Source organism: Pezoporus wallicus, unplaced genomic scaffold, assembly GCF_028554395.1.
Source record: "Pezoporus wallicus isolate ANWC-B61680 ecotype Strahan unplaced genomic scaffold, APGP_CSIRO_Pwel_v1 contig_5485, whole genome shotgun sequence".
In the NCBI taxonomy this organism is placed as follows: Eukaryota; Metazoa; Chordata; class Aves; order Psittaciformes; family Psittacidae; genus Pezoporus; species Pezoporus wallicus.
The window spans coordinates 1,898,271-1,911,964 of record NW_026641550.1 but is presented as its reverse complement, the minus strand read 5'-3'; the positions used below and the strand labels follow the sequence as shown (position 1 = coordinate 1,911,964).

Genomic DNA, 13,694 nt, shown 5'->3' with positions numbered 1-13,694 from the left:
CAGTTATTATTTTAGAATGTGTTGCTGCTGGCTCAGAGCTGAATCTCCCAGAATAAGGATAAAGCCAGTTAGTTATTTTCCTTCATAAATGCATATTGACAAAATATAGTATATTCTTTCCAAGATGCAAAAAGGTTGCATGTTTCAATATGTACTTTCAGGGAAAAAAAATAAATAGGCATTTCCTTTTTTCTGTTTGGGTTGGGCTTTTGTCTTTTCTTGGCTCCACCACCCTGGTCTTTTAGTGAACGAAGCAGAAAACATGTAGTGGCAGAAAATGAAGAAACAGCACATGAGCCACTCACTCTCCCTGGTGAAAGAGATTTTACTTTTAGATTACTTAGTCTTTCTTTTAAAAATTGTCAATGATTGTTAGGAAAAAAATTCCCTAGTTAAATTAGAAAGAGCAAAAACCTCCCATAAATAAAGGACCTAATGTCAAGAAAGTGTAATTATATCATAGACATCCTGTCAGAAAAGAAAAAAACAGCCACCTATATCATACCCAGGAGTTCCTTAGTACTTGCCATTGTAAGCCTGGCAGCCATTTTAGTGCTAAACCGTGACCCTTAGCTCCCTCACCCCTCCACATCACTCCCGCATCAAGGAAACATTTCCCTTTTACAGTAATCAGCATCTTCCCCTGGCAGACTTGAGAAGTAGGTACTGATGCTGATGCTGTCCTACAGTGGCCTTGAAAACGTGACAAGGCTGAAACTTTTTTAAGTAACAAAAAAATCTGAAGAAAAGTTTCACAGACAGCAGCAGTTTCCACAGTTCCTTGACCACCAGCACTGCCAAATGCCTGTAGTTATAAATAAACTTTGTGCAAATAGGAAAGTGTTTCAGAAAAGGGGCTACACTAGACACACTAGTCTAACCATAAAGCCAGAATCAAAGTGATGAAGTTATAGTAGTCTTATCCTAATCATCATAGTATTAGTGTCATAGTAAGTTAGGTGCTCTTGCTGTTTCAAAATGAGATTATCCATAGATATCTACAAGATAAAATTTAGTTTAAACTTCTGTAGTTATTCCATATTATCACAGTAGCCACAGCTGTTAGATAAATCACTAAACAGGTGTAAATTGAACAGCATTCACAAAACAGCCTGGAGCAAAAAATCAGGTCTTCATTTCATATATTTTTTAACTTTCGTCTCTCAAGTGTCTGTTTGTCTATGAATAATGTGCCAAAGGATTCTTAAAATGCCAAATACTACATACTCATAAATCCTCAATAGACAAAGGTCCTCTGCATTCACATCATGGGCTTTATCTTTGCTGCTGCTGCATTTTGGCTTTCTATCATTGGAAGGCTGGTACATGTTGAAGCAAAATATGACAGATTTTTCAGGAATAAATAAAAATAATTATATAAATAACAAATGTTATATTATTATATAAATAATAAACTTTCTCCTCCACAAACTGTGTACACATTGAAATGTGCAGGGAGTAGAGGATAAAGAACAAAAAGATCACCCTTTCCTATGACATTTCTGTCTCTGAATATAAGCTAAGCAACCCTGTGCTATGGTAGCAGATTGTGTGCATAAACAGATACATTTTCATCAGTCCTTCATCCTTTCTCTTTCAGATATCAATTATTACCATTTTTGTTTTTTCCTAACATTTTGGAAGGCAGACACAAGGACTGGGAAAATGAAGACCTAGGGCCCACTGTAGGAGAGGATCAGGTCTGATATCATCTTAAGAACCTGAACGTACACAAGTCCATGGGACTTGATGAAATCCATCCACGGGTCCTGAAGGAGCTGATGAATGAAGTTGCTAAGCCACTGGCCAGCATATTTGAAAAATCATGGCAGTCTGGTGAAGTTCCCGATGACTGGAAAAAGGGAAATATAACCCCCATTTTCAAGAAGGGGAAAACGGATGACCCGGGGAATTACAGACCAGTCAGTCTCACCTCTGTGCCTGGCAAAATCTTGGAGCAGATTCTCCTGGAAGGCATGCTAAGGCACATGAAAATCAACAAGGTGCTTGGTGACAGCCAGCATGGCTTCACTAAGGGTAAATCCTGCCTGACCAATTTGGTGGCCTTCTATGATGGGGCTACAGAACTGATGGACAGGGGTAGAGCAGTTGACGTCATCTACCTGCACTTCTGCAAAGCGTTTGACACTGTCCCACACGGCATCCTTGTCTCTGAACAGGAGAGACATCAATTTGATGGTGGACTGCTCGTTGGATAAAGAACTGGCTGGATGGCCGCACACAAAGAGTTGTGGTCAATGGCTCAATGTCCAGCTGGAGACCAGTAACGAGTGGTGTCCCTCAGGGATCGGTGTTGGGACCGGTCTTGTTTAACATCTTCATCGCTGACATGGACAGGGGGATTGAGTGTCCCCTCAGCAAGTTTGCCAATGACACCAAGCTGTGTGGTTCGGTTGATACCCTGGAGGGAAGGAATGCCATCCAGAGGGACCTTGACACGCTTGTGAGGTGGGCTGGTGCCAACCTCATGAAGTTTAACCATGCCAAGTGCAAGGTCAGAGCAATCTGGGTCAGAGCAATCCCAGGCACAGCTACAGGTTGGGCAGAGAAGAGATTCAGAGCAGCCCTGCAGAGAAGGACTTGGGGGTGTTGGTTGATGAGAAAATGAACATGAGCCGGCTTCAGTGTGCGCTTGCAGCCCAGAAAGCCAACCGTATCCTGGGCTGCATCAAAAGGAACGTGACCAGCAGGTCAAAGGAGGTGATCCTGCCCCTCTACTCTGCTCTTGTGAGACCTCACCTGGAGTATTGTGTGCAGTTCTGGTGTCCTCAGCATAAAAAGGACATGGAACTGTTGGAACAAGTCCAGAGGAGGGCCACGGGGATGATCAGGGGGCTGGTATGAAGATAGGCTGAGAAAGCTGGGGCTGTTCAGCCTGGAGACCTCATAGCAGCCTTCCAGTATCTGAAGCGGGCCTATAGGGATGCTGGAGAGGGACTCCTCATTAGGGACTGTAGTGATAAGACAAGGGGCAATGGGTTAAAACTTAAATAAAGGAGGCTTGTATTGGATATAAGGAAGAAGTTCTTTACTGCAAGGGTGATTTGGCACTGGAATGGGTTGCCCAGGGAGGCTGTGAATGCTCCATCCCTGGTGGTGTTCAAGGCCAGGTTGGACAGAGCCTTGGGTGACATGGTTTAGTGTGAGGTGTCCCTGCCCATGGCAGGGTGGTTGGAACTAGATGATCTTAAGGTCCTTTCCAACCCAAACTATTCTGTGATTCTATGATTCTGTGATTATAGCTGATCAAGCTACTCCAAGAGTGACCACACCCCAGCCTGCAGTCTGAATCCAGATTGCTGGACAACGCTCCACATGCTTCTTTTTTCTCCACGATTGACTAGATTCTATACAAGGCAACATTTTCAGAAGCTTATTCTGTACTGTAGCCTTTAGGGATGTGTGGTTTTTCCCCTCCTTTATTTGACCAAACGTACATCTGTTGTACCATAAAAAGGTAGGTTCTCTCCTTTTGTGGTAGTTGTGCTTCCATCCACATGATAGGAGTGGAGTGTTGATACAGCCTGTACCTTCTCTGTTGATGGTAGTGGGGATATATCTGCCACAATAACTTCTCTGAAATGTAGGTGCACCCTTGTTATGGGCACTTGGCACATGAACTGCAGACACCTGATTTTGGGTATGTGATGAATGAGAATCTCATTACATGATTGTGATATACAAGCCGAGAGGGTCCTCACTGAATGACATCTCTGGGCGTCTCTGAACTTTGCATGTTTGCAATAATCTTAGTGTGAATATGGGCTGTTTTTTCTCACTTCTACACCCTACAGGGGAAGAGAAAAACAAAGAGCAATGGCAACGGGAAAAACCTTACAATAGGGGGCTTCCGCTCTTTTAACTTTGCCTCCAAATGACAAGCTGCCTGCAAATCTTTTGCCATGCTTTTCACTTCCTCTAGCTGTCTATCTGCAATGCAAAGAGAGAAAGATTTATGTGGTTTTTAAAGTGAGCCTACATAAATTTCTTTAAACTGGGTGACCTCTGACCCTACCTCATCTTAGCCCTCCCCTTTCCACTCAAAGCCAAACTCCTCTTGACTTGAATGAGAGCAGGATCTACTCCTTCAGTTAATTAAGTCTGTTAATATTATGTGACATACTAGATTGCAAGTAAAATGCACGAAGATCAAAAAGGAGCTAGTCAGCATGGGTAAAGGAAAAGGCATTGACGTGTAGAAATCGGTGTGACTGGAGCATCCCCCTCGTTTGTGTTCAGGCTCGGAAAGCGTGGGAGGAAGTGATTTCTCAGAAGTGATGTTGTGCAGATCCCTTTCCCTACTTCCTCCATTCACACGGATTCAGTGAGAGGACATGTGCAGGGCTTCAGGGCTGCCTCTTGGTCTACCAGGCATTCCCAGCCAAGGGTCAGGAGCTAACAGCTACAGCTCAGAGAGCATGGGGAGATATCATCCAAGGCACAGCAGCATGAGCCAAAGCTAATAAACACACCAGTATCTGAAGAGGATACCGTGTCACTGATGCTCCAACTTGTACTAAAAGAAAGAAAAAGACTGGTCAGCAATCTCATTTTAAACCTATGGCATTCTTGCAGAATTCAAATATTAGGGAGAGAAAAACTCCTTGTTTCATCAAAATTGCCATTTTAAAAACATATTCAAAAGAAAGCTAGGCATTCAGGTGAACATCTTTGCATTCATGGGGCTCTGAGACTCTGGATTTTTGGTCCGCATGGGATATTTAGCTTTTCAGCCACCTTTTTTTTTCCCCTCACTGAAACCAGAGGTTAAATTCTTTTGTTTAGTCTTGTGTCTTTCAGTTTTGTGCTTATTCATACATATACAAATCAGGAATTTTGTGAGCAATACCAAGCACCAGAAAAGTTAGTTTGATCCACTCTGAAGCTCTTGTGCTTCTGTTGGAGCTGGCATTTGTAGTGGTTGAAAGGATTCCAATTTTTTACTGTGTAACTAATGAGTGAGTCCGCAAGTCTGTCAGGGAAGCATATCAACAAATCTGGGTAACTTTTGAAGAACTCAGTGCTGCTGTACTGTATTAACTGTTGTGCTCACTATAGGTGACAACCATGGAGTCCGAGAATGCAAGAACATGTCTTCTACTGCCAAGGACCAGTTGACACCCACAGAGCGACAGAATGGCAAAGGCTGCATGCACTGAAAGAGAGGAAGTTTATAAAAAGATTTTTGTTTTCATTCATGCTGTGACCTAAGTAACATCCCAGTTTAAACATTAAACGTGAGGTCATTAACTTGTCACAGTGATTTCTAGCTTAAAATTTTATAGTAAAATAAGAACTAAGAAGGCATGAAAAGGATCATTAGTTGATATGACAGAGCCTGCTGAAATGTAACCCTTTCCATACTTCATATATTTAGAGACAGTGATTTTAAGTTATATTATTAGAACTACATACCCCATTTAAGCCAGTGACTGATTCATACCTTAAAAATAAGACTATGTGAAAAATGCATTTCCGAAAAAATAATTATCAGGGGGTTGTCCTGCTTTTGCTAAAAAGTAAAATATTTTTTAAATTATAGTTTGAACTTAAACAATGTAGGAGAAACAGGCTATATTGTTCATTGAGTTGCAATCAGATGTCTGTAGCAGATGATTTACAGAAGAAAAATGACCATGTCTCATGCATCATTATTAATTTTTACCCTTTAAAATAGGCACAATCTAAGCTGAGGCCAACATACTCTTTTCGTATTGGTTTTATATTACTGCCAGTCTCAGTGTTTTAAAGTAGGTGAAATTACTTAATTTCATTTTTATTAAAATTCTGAATGCGGCATGGTTCTAGAGCTAGTAAAATTCATTCTAAATTTTGTCTGAAAGTAATAATTTGCATTTTCTGTGGGGTTTAATCTTTTCTTCTAATTGAGCATAGTATTTTTCTTTCATCTTTGTATAGACACTTTCAACCAGCTTAATTTATTAACGATCATATGTTAAACATAGCATATATAACCTATCTCATACTTAAGGGAAAATGGCTGATAACAAAAAGTTACCATTCACACAAATTCACCACAACCTGTTTTCCTTAGAACAATCGAGCATAATGGTACTCGGGTTTTGAAAACTGGACAATGCCAAAGTAGATGAGCTGGAGTATTGGTCTTGTTAGCCCCTATCACTCTCCCCATAATTGCCCTTTCTGTCCTAGAGTATCAAAGGTTTTGTTGAGAAATATCTGGATTTCAAATGAATCACTTACCTTTGTCTCAATTTTCCTGTAGGACAGCAGCAGCCTAGAACAGTGGGCAGTCTGTGTCTTTGCTGTTTGAGAAAGAGCTGATAACTGCCAGCATGTCTGTGCTTTGTGCTCAACAGTTTGTTATATACATTACCAGTGTAGGACAGAATCCTGATATTTTTTTCCCTCCTCATTCATGCTCTTTATACCAGTGATTCGCAAGCAGATGTTGCATCTACAGGGTGGTCTTTAATCAGATTTTATTAATTGGCATCTATTGTTATGTAGGTAAAACAATGCCAGATATGAAATTAAAAGGGAAACAAGTATATCATCAAGGTTTTTCTCTCATTCTGGTGAATTATTTGGATTTTCTTCTGCAAGTTCAGTTTATAGTGGGCAAATGCTTTAAAAATTAAAGTGCCCTTTTAAAGTTAGAATGTGAGTACACTGGTAATACCTCTTCAATGCTCCTCAATGTTTGCATAAAAGCAGCCAAGTATTTACTTCTTGCACATTATTCTATCATCTCAATATCAGGTCTTCAGCTACCGTGGCTGCAAATATTGAGTCCTACTATATTCTGATTAGAGAAGGGGAACATTCCTCTTCCTTCTTGTAAGGAAGCAAGTTGTCATCACTGTAAGCAATGGGTAAAATGTCTGTTAAAAAAAAAAATGTACAGTCACCCACAAGTTCACTTTTCTGCTAATTCATACATGTTTTTAACTAATAGAAGAGCAGCTACAAAATAGTGCATTTCAGGAACATAACAGTTTCGAATCACTATGGGTCAGACTAAATTAAAGGTATCTTTTCCCTCGACTGTAACAAGGGTTTGATTTCACCAACAAGGTTTAGGAGTCTCTCTTTCTAAGTAAAAAAACTCTCCAAAAAGCTGCTGCTAATGTATTGTCTAATGGATTACTACGGGATGAAGGCGTCTAGCAGAAAACAAAATACTTATGATGAAGGGAAGTATGGTTTTCCTTTGCTAATATATAGTAGTATTTTTGTTCCATGACACTCATTGTCATTTTGCCATGATTAAAAATTATATGGCATATTGCTTAGTTTTGTTTCTGTGTATACAGTATAGGCAAACTGGCAAATACGTACTGGGTTATTACAGTATATTGAAGATAGATAAAATGGAAAATAAATCATTTATGTTTCAACTGAACCTTAAAATAACATTTGTGTACCTAATAGTGACACCTAAAAATGGGCAATAGGATTAACGCTGAGAAATGTACATATTCATTACTAGCTACAAAAGAAGACGCAGTAAAAAATAAAACATGATGATAGTAAATATATTTAACACTGATATATGCCACCTAGCTTCCACACTCAAGAGACTAAGATCAGCAAAACACTGGAATATGCTTGAAATTAAGTTGAAATAAAGATGTATTTCAGCCTACAATTAAGCTGGACTCTTAAAGGAAGTGTCAGGCCCTTCTTAATTCTTTTCCAAATTTCTCATTACACTGAAGAATTGCACTGTACTGGAAACAAGCAAACTGTCTCTCCAGCAGAAGTATTTTCTAAATATAAAGCTATTTATTGAATATAAGCATTTCAGATGTTCATTAGCTTTATTGTATCTTCCTGTTTATAATTTTCCTAAGTTTGCAGAGTTCAAAATGAAAACTACACTTTGTGTCACATTAGTAGCAGTTTTATGCACAAACACAGTGAATTAACTGTTTTGCTGTAAATCAATTTAATGGTTTTCACTATAAATGTAATTGTTTTGTTTGGTTTTTTTTTTCTTACTGTAACTAACACTTTATAATACAGTATTTCTATATATAGCAAACAGTTCAAGGGACTTAATTACACAGTGACAGAGACTGTTATGTTCTCACTGTGTAATTTTAAAAATTGTTTTTAACAATAAGGAGCAATTGAAAATTGTCAATTTAGGAGTGACAAAAAATGTTTTTGACTGTAAATGTACTTAAATTGTTGTTTTACCAGTAGACTTGTCACCTTGATGCAGCTGGATGTCATAAAAATGGTTTAAAACTGTAAATTTAACTGTTAAATCTAATGGCAAAACTATTGTTGGCTAGTACTTGCTAAAATACAGGAATTAAAAAATAGATGAAAGCATAAAAAATGAGCATTTAAATTGTATTTTGGGGGCTACTATAAGTATATAGCAATTAACACCAATGGAAGTACTGTAAGGAAAGTGATATGATTTTATGCCACAGAATTATTTAAAATAAACTCAATATTTAGGATGACATATAGAGAGAAGCAGAGCTCCTTTTCATGCCTAAAAGTGAGGCTGAAGTTAAAACCATTTATAAAAAATGGTATTAACCCTTTTCATTACAATCACAACACTAATTTTAGTGAGCAAATCATTATTCCCTTGCTTGTGTAAAACCTTGGGCTGCAGCTGAAGTAGGAAAAGCACTCAAGGGCTGCCACAGAAGCAAACATGAAGTAGCCCTCACTTTCTGTTTAGTCTTTTCACATCCAACAGTGCTCCAAGAGCTGTATCACTTTGCACTTCACTGATGCTCAGGCATGCTGTGAACCATGCACATATGCTTGCACTGGTTATGGCTCATCAACATCAAATATCAGACGTGGGAGGCTTCGTTAAACCAAGGCTTACAAACACAGAAAAAAAAAAAATGCCTGTGGGTTTCCTGGCTGGGAAAATCCCTATTGATTCATAAGGAAAAGTGATGATTGCTGATTGTGCACAAAACTATCCAGCTGGTTTCCTAGCTTTTCACTCTGCCAAGCACAATGCACTTGTGTTCGCTGGAAATGCAGCAGCAGGAAGTGTAAAGGAAAACGTGTAATACTAAATGTACTCAAGGTGGAAAAACCTAAGCACCATTGCAAGTGAGAGGAACACAGAGGACAGGCAGAACTAAACACTACCCACTGTTGGCTGGCTTCCTTGCTCCCATGTCAGTATAGGACTGCAATTCTTTTTCTACCCACTGCATTATTTTGATCTTTTACAGTAATAATGAAGAATCCTTCCAATCTGCAGGCACTGCCATTGCTTTCTAGCTGTCAGTCAGGATGGATGCACCAAGAGGAAAAGCTTTCCAAGGAGCAGACCTGCGCCCAAAATCCTGGAGCTCTAGTGTTACACATTGCTCAGGAGAGCTGCTTGTCACTCTGAGACAGCCCTGCCATTCCCTGGCTCTGCTCTGTGTGTGCAGCGGAGGGGTGAGCAGCAGAGCCAAGAGCAAAAGTCATGTCATCCAACCACCACTAACTACTCCACTGTCACTGGTGTACCCACCTGACTGCAAGAGAAAGGAAAGGAGCTGGGCTAGGAAGATGGAAAGCAAAGGGCAGAGATGGGATCTAAGAGATCTGGAAAGATGTACAGAAAATGCACTCATTGCACATCTGCATCAGTTCTAGATCTGCTTCACCTACTCCAACACCTACCTCATCCTTATTTGAGCTGTTCTGTCATAAGTGAGATACCATGCCTCTGCTACATGTATGACAGTGTCGTTTATGACAGGGGACCTTAAAGGCTGCCATAACAATTATATTGTGTTTTGCTTAATACTAGGATCAGATTATGTAATAAGAGAGGGTAAAAATTCATCCCATTCTAGCTTATCTGTCTATATCAGCAGTAAATTCCTATACAAGTAAATTCAGCAACTGCTTTGCCACTTTTACCGAAGCTGTGTAAGAATTAGTACGGTCTTTCTAAGATAACTGTCCATAGCCATCACATTTGAATCTATTGAGAGCAATGCCTTCAATCGGAGGGTTAAACTGGGGGTTATGCTAGCCTGTTCTCTCTTAAATGAACACTAAAAAATGTCTGAGGGCCAAAATTCGCTGCCAACTACACATAAACAACTCCAACTGACTTCAATAGGAGTTTCCTGTGTGTATCCAGGAGCAGATTTTAGAGCTAAGAGTATGCATCAAAGTCTAAATAGCAAATGTTTGTGAATTGGCATTCTGTTTATTCATCATTTTCAAATGTCGATAGGGGTTTCTCTGTCTAATATAAAATGGTTTGGTTGTCACATTTTTAATGAAGGCTTTTAATTACTCTTGATATACAGTATTGTACTGGTTGCTTTGCACAGTTGCTTTTGTGCATTTAACCAAATCCCCTGTCTACAGCAAAACCTGCCTGCATCAGGGTTTTGGTCAAATGCAGCTTTTGTCATTGCTTTTGTACAGAAAAGGCTTTCAACTTTCAGCAGAAAGCACGAAAGGGAAGACCTATATGAGATCTGTGGTACAGATAGAGGAAAAATGGACTTTGCTTTATTGGAAGATGTATTTTTAGCTGCTTTTGATAAGAGTAAGTGTGGTTATACTGAGGCCCTACATGTGTCATTGTCTAATATCTTGGGGAAGGGTTTACAGTTTTAAAAAATTATTAGAAGGGGGGCTAATCTTTGTCACAAAATGAGAGGGCCTGTGCCTCACCGTGTGTTTAGGAAGGGTAGTTTTGGATCAGTCCTTTTGCTGCCCTAAGAGCCTGGGTTTTGATTCCTGTGGAAACAAAGCAAAGGAGGCTGGAAACGATGGCATTCTCAGGTCTCACCCACCACGGTAACTATCACAGTGTAGACCATGAGCTCTCAGGTCAGGTGTAGGCTTCCTGCAAGCATTTGACCTGGGTCTCTTGCTACACAGGGCATGGATGTTTTCCAAAGGACATCCAAACATGTGAGGCATTTGCATATTTGCAAAAGACTGCAATGCCCATGTAATGAACTGCAGGCCCATGGGGTAAATGACATTTATGGGCATTTCATTTCAAACTGTTAATGTTTAAGCGGAGAGCAGCAGGGACAGGACAGGCTCTGGGGAGGTATTGACCAAGTGGAGAGAGGCAACAGAGGACACCAGCTTCCCTTCTGCTTCCACCTATAACCACTCAGAAACTCTCCAACATCCTCAGCCTCGGTACATTTAAGAGCCACAAGCCTTCATGCACCAGGTACAAAAAAATAAAGTGACATCTCCCTTCCCAAAGTCAAAACATGAATAATGTCTGTCAGTGTGATTAGCAAGCATGTGAAAGAAGCAGCAAGACAATCTTGGAAAATGAAAATAATTCCTTTTTATATATATATTCAGAAGTGCATGGGCATATCAATGAATGCATGCATGCAAATACGTATCTATGCATGTACTATATGGAAAAATTAAAGAATGCTCAAAATAAAAAGGATAGAAAGCAACTTGACACCTGTACTGGTGGCTTGTTTCTTAGAGCCTAGATAATGTACCTCAAATATTAATCAGCTTTTATGTTTCAAATTCTAGTACTCTTCAATTGCCTTAATACAGAAAGTCTCCTACTATAGCATCATGGAATGGCTCACACGTAACAAAAATAAACACATTAAATAAATAAATAAATTAATAAACCCAATCTCCTAGGTACTAATTTGCCATGGATTGTATTTAAGTCCTCATCCATTATCTGAATTAGAAGTGAAACAAACACTGGCATCAATACTCTATTGCAGGCAGACCAGCCTGAGATCCAAGTGAGTGTGTGTCCTGGACAGTTTGTATTGATGCTGTCCTGAGTATCATGCTCATCAATAATGGAAATAATTGCATTTTAATAATTAAAAAAACCCCATCATTTTCACAGAGGTAGAAATGATGACTTTGTTCCCTCCCTGCAGTTTATCTACCTTCTAATGACAAGAATGATTCACCAACCAGCTCATTTATGAGCACACACATGCACACAAAGAAATCTGCTTTTATTCAGGTCAAAGAGTATCGGATATCCCTTAATATCAACTTAGCAATACACTGCATTGGGAGCTTCGAAATGAAAGCTGAAATGTATGGATAAAATTAGCTGCTTCCCTACTGGCCCTATTTTTGTTACAGTCCTGATAATGGGTCAAGGCAAGACTTTAAAATACTTATTCAGATTATTTTGTTTTGAACGTTTTGGACTTATTCAGTATTCCAATACTAAAACCTCCAAAAAAATCGGGATGCTTAATAATGCAATAATGACTTGCTGGATACTGAGTCCCTACATCATTTTAGTGTGGATTCAGATAAAAAGTTTTGTCTGTTAGTTCTCACACAATTCTGATTTTGTAGTTATTACTTCTTTAGTAGTTGTCTTCCTCTTCCCCTCCTCCCCCTTAATTCTTTTATGCACAATCTGTGCAGAACAATGTTAAATTTGTTTTGTAGACTTAGGTGTGCCTTGTGTAAAACTAAATCACGGAACAAACATGGTCATAAGATAGCTCCAAGTTATCTTCGCACTAATTTTTTTGCTGCTAGACAAACATAAAGGGTATTTTGCCCAGATCATAACGTCTATCTGGGATTTTGCAGAATAAAAATATTCCAAACTGACATACCCATATACCTTGGAGACCCAATTTCCTGAAAGTGGAAAATAATTAAACTACTAGAAAGAAAACAGTGGTGTTATAAAATTCAATTTACTCTCTGGAGACTTTCTTATGTTGATTTTTAAAACCGCATAATGAGGAATGAGTGGATTGCCTGGTCCTCTGCAGTAGCCAGGGTAGTGTGGATTCTTGCTCACTTGCTCTCTCCTTTTTGACAACAGTCCTGATTCAAACTGTCCTGATTATGTTCGATAAAAATCTATGCATGAAACTTAGAATAAATCAAAGACCAACTTTAGAAGCTTATAGCTGTCTTTATATTGGCCAGCATCTGAATTAACATCTAGTGAAAAATTCTTTAAAAATGTGAGCTAAAATTTCCCACTGAAATGGCAGGTTTTTGAGATGTCTGTTACTATTTTTACACATTTGAAGACAAATATATATTTTATAAAACATTTATAAACTCTTTTCACTACAAATCAATAAATTTATGACAGGTGTGTCCTAAAGATAGCTTATTTTTTCTCTCCTGAAAAACTAACTCAAAAGTCATACACTTCTAATAGATCAAGAAAACAGAAATGATCTACCCATATGCCTGAAGCTAAGTGGATGCATTAATGCTTTGCCACCTGACACTTTTAAAAACATACGCCACTAAACCTGTATTTATTTGTGATTTTCTATTTGTCTATATGAAAATAATATATTAAGAATACCATCACCTTTATCTCAAAAACAATAATAAAAAATGTTGTTCCTTTATGTTATAAACATTTTCTATTACATGCAAAAGTAAAATCTAGATGAATAAAGCCTGTTAAGCCTATTCACCTAGATTGCTATAAAGCTTATGCTGTGGCTGTATAATCTATACTAAAATTTCAAGTAGGCATTTAAAATTTTAAATCCGTATTGAGATTAAAATTAGGAATACCAGATATCAACATAAATATTCACTTGCAAGCAAAGGATATTCTTTCTCTGAGCAAAAGATGTCCTTCCATTATGCCAAAATGAATAACCTAAACCCTTTTTTGTTTCTTTACACTCACTGTTTAGCTTTGTGTCATACCTATTTCTTTCCTTAAAGCTACT

At 38.7% G+C, this 13,694-nt stretch overlaps 1 long non-coding RNA gene across 1 annotated transcript in view; it reads left to right on the top strand.

Annotated features, from left to right (window-relative positions):
- LOC130607283 (uncharacterized) overlaps positions 1–3,415 on the top strand; it is a 29,954-nt gene extending 26,539 nt beyond the window's left edge. Inside the window, exon 3 of the long non-coding RNA XR_008974207.1 lies at positions 3,264–3,415. This is a non-coding gene — a long non-coding RNA (uncharacterized LOC130607283). The remainder of the gene's footprint in view (positions 1–3,263) is intronic.
- The last annotated feature ends 10,279 nt before the right edge of the window (positions 3,416–13,694 follow it).